Here is a 4,066-nt window from a genome sequence, read left to right as displayed (position 1 = left end):
TTTAGGTTTTCGGGAATTCTATTAATGCCCCTGGCCTGCGCCCCGGGTGAACCCGGTAAGCGTTGATTGCCTTCGTTTTGAACCAGGCCGCCTCCCGGCATTGAGCTGGGTGCCCCAAATTTGGTCGGATGGAGAATTGTACACACCATGCTTACATCACTGGGCCCGTAATCAACCAATCAAACTTTATTGGTATGGTAATATTTACCTAATTTGTCAAATCCTAAAAGAGGGTTAGCAACCTTTTATTGTTCAATGAACGGGGAGAATTACTGTCGGAAGATGGAGGAACCTGGGGTTTTGTTTGACACTACTAGTGAGTCGAGTGAAGCTTATAGTACAGAAAGTGAGAATGAGTGGGTTACAGTGGCGAAGAAAAAGGTAAACAAGAAAAGTAAAGCTATGTTGGAAAATAGGGAACCACTAGACTCGTTTTTGGTCCTAGTCAGGGTTTTGGATGAATGCTACTTGGGAAATCCGTTCATTGTCTCCAGGAAAATCTGTAATGTGTTGGAAGAAAGTGTGGAGTCGGTGAGAGTCACAAGAAGTGGTCTTATTTTTGTTTATGTTTGCGGAGCAGAAGAAGCTGTGTGTTGAGCAGTGGCGACCCGTCATTCAGGACAGGTGGGGCTCTGAGACCAACATTTTTATCAACAAATGTATAAATATTTTTTTTTTTGGGGGGGGGGCTTGCCTGTTTTGCATGTTATTTTGGCATTAATACGTGTCACATGTCAGTTTGAAACAATGTAAACATATATATATATATTGAGTTAATAATAAAGCTGCATACAAACATGGGCTGTGGTTCAAACTCAAAGTAGACAGCCCTCGGCTCTTGGGGGAATCCCTGCTGCTTTGTTTGTCTTTGGTCCAAATGATTCGCCAAGCAAGGGAAGTTTGCAACACAAGCCCCTCAGCCCTCGTTTTTTAATGGAGTTTGCGAGTGTACAATTATGTTCACTTCGGAGCCTGAAAAGCCCCATAATTCAGTTTGTAAACTTAACCTAAACTTAAGCCTGAACTTAACCTCAACGTCAATATGGAGTCAACATACAAATGTAAGTAGCTACCGGTGGCTGAAAACCCAATCATTGCGGGATGAACAGCTGATGAATTTCTGGGCAGAGGCGGTCCATTTAAAAATCATTCCTTCCTCCCTCGCCCTTTGCCCTGCAAGTGTATACTCGTCAGACGTCTTGATACCTCATCAGAACTGCCCACTTAGTTTGAGGGCTGGGGGATAGGGTATGTCTTTTAAGTGTTGAATGCAGCCATGGTCTCGTTTTTTTGAGTAAGGCAAGTCAAAAATGCAGGAGTTTCAGCCTAGCTCAGTGCTTTCTGTGGTGGTGGTGGGGCTGGACAGCAGAAGATAGGAGTATTGTGCCGTGATTGGCTCAGTGTTCTGTCACTCATGGGGTCCTTACGCAATAGCCAAGCGTAAGTCCTTAGAAAGGGTAGACATCCAACATTTCAGCCAGTGTGCGGGGGCACTGGTTAGTCGGTACACTATCTTTGATTGGACTGATCATATCAACATCTTACTTTCACAATCTTAATTGTGAAATAATGAAGAGAAATATAGATAAAACATATCGGTGCTCATCGGCCATTGGACATAAACATCACACAACAATTTGGAGATCGCAAATTCAACAATGAGTGGTTTGTAAGGAATTGGTGACAGTGCCTAACTGCAAGCGTTGCAGCTGGGAAGTCGGGAATAAACAGCTCAAACTGGGAAAATATATTTTGAACGGTCATTCAACTCAGAATTGTAAATCTGTCATCTTTCTCTTTGATGACAAAATTTGTCCACAAGGACAGCCGTGCCACTTTCCTGTTCAAGCAAATCACAACAAGTGAGTCCAAAAAGGTCTTATGCTGCTTCATAAATGATGTACTGTAGGATACCAGAGAGATATCTCTCTTGTAGCTAAGAAACTAATACTAAGTGTATGTTGTGTAGTAAGCTGTTAGTAGCCCATGTGCCTCACCCTAATAATTTGGTCTATTTTCACCAACGTGGTATTGTAAACACATTGAGAGGTGTTGAGAAAATTGGAAGGAACGAGTGGTGGGGAATAAGCAATGGTAGTAGAGCCACCAAGACCAGTGAAGGCTTCTCATCAACCAAGGGATAGTAAAATGCTACATGTTAAAAAGGTGGACTTAGTATTATTTATTGCAATGATCATAAACTGTACAGCACAAGCGAAGAAGAAGTCTAACAAAATTGGAGTCATTGGAGTCAGGGTGGTGAGGTCTGCCCAACGCATCACCGGGGTCAAACTACCTGCCCTCCAGGCCACCTACAGCACCCGATGTCACAGGAAGACCAAAAAGATCATCAAGGACAACAACCACCCGAGCCACTGCCTTTTCACCCCGCTATCATCCAGAAGAATAGGTCAGTACAGGTGCGTCGATGCTGGGACCAAAAGACAGAAAGAGTTTTTCTCAAGGCCATCAGACTGTTAAATAGCCATCACTGGCACATTAGAGGCTGCTGCCCTATATACATAGACTTGAAATCACTGGCCACTTTAATAATTGGAATACTAGTCACTTTAATATTGTTTGACGTTTTGCATTACTCATCTCGTGTGTGTGCGTGTATACTGTATTCTATCCTATTCTACTGTATCTTAGTCTATGCCGCTCTGACATTGCTTGTCCAAATATTGTTATATTCTTAATTCCATTCCTTCCACTCCTTACTTTAGATTGTGGGTATTGTTAGATATTACTTGTTAGATTTGACTGCACTGTTGGAGCTAGAAACACAAGCATTTCGCTACATCTGCAATAATATCTGCTAAATGTGTATGTGACAAATTTAATTTGACCTATTGGATTTCAAGGTAAATGAGTCAACTAGTGTTATAACTGGAAGTCTACAGGAACAATTAGCATGCTAGCTGTTCCTGTTCATCCAACTCTGGGGAAGTAAATAAATAGCCTCATTGCCAAAATCTCAAACTATCCTATTAGTTTGGAAGAAATTAGTCATTGGGGCTAATTACAAGGGGAGCCTTTTTTGTTGTTGTGGTTATTCTGTAAAATTCGTAGGTGGGACATTTTTAAATGGTCATTTTCCGGATGGAAAAACAGTTTGTCAACTTAAACGACCAAAACCAGATAGAATGAATTCAGAAACAATATTGAACTTAATATATTTTGAATAATACCATCTTTGAGAAGGAATAATCCAATGAAAGCTCCACGGTCAGGGCGAATCAGAAATACAAAAACAGGCATTCAGGGCACATGCTTCTTGATTGTGTTATGCTTGAGCAGAGGAACACAGCATTAGCCATGGCAGAATGCATAGAATTGCAGGATATTATCTTTAAAACTGCAACATTTTCTCTGCTCAATGAGAAAATGTGTAGAATTGCAGAGAATTTGCTTCATAAAAGCAACATTTTCTACTTTACCCTTCTAGCTATATGGCTGTTCAAGTGTATACTTCCTCTTCCAATGAACTGTGGGGAGGTCAAAATATACAGTATGATGGGGATCCCTGGGTTGCCGGTTTGCCTGAGTGGGGGTCCTTGGGCACAAAGTTTGAAAACCCCTGTATAAAATGGTATAGGCTACTTTCAGTCATTAATTTCTTAGTCTCTCTTTCACTCCTCTCTCAAGAGGACCTGAGCCCTAGAAGCATACCTCAGGACTACCTGGCCTGATGACTCCTGGCTGTCCACCTGGTCGTGCTGCTGCTCCAGTTTCAACTGTTCTGCTTAGTGGCATAGCACTTTGTGACATCAGCTGACGTAAAAAGTGCTTTAGAAATATATTTTATTGATAAATGTTTCAGGGTTATTTAATCAGCATTTATTAGTATCAATGAATATTACTATAAATAGTTTTTGATGCGATATTGAATTTGGGTTGAGATTTTGTGACTTAGTATGTAGTCTTGAACTCACCAAAATAAATCCTCTGGCTTCAACCTCATGATCAACTCTAAACTTAGATGATCTACTTACCTGGGTGAGTTTTAGTCGGAGTAAAGTATGTGTGTGTTGAAGCTACATTGAAATGTTATTAACTTTTTGTA

Source organism: Oncorhynchus nerka, linkage group LG14 (assembly GCF_034236695.1).
Source record: "Oncorhynchus nerka isolate Pitt River linkage group LG14, Oner_Uvic_2.0, whole genome shotgun sequence".
In the NCBI taxonomy this organism is placed as follows: domain Eukaryota; kingdom Metazoa; phylum Chordata; class Actinopteri; order Salmoniformes; family Salmonidae; genus Oncorhynchus; species Oncorhynchus nerka.
The sequence above is the reverse complement of the archived record's forward strand: the minus strand, read 5'-3'. Positions refer to the sequence as shown.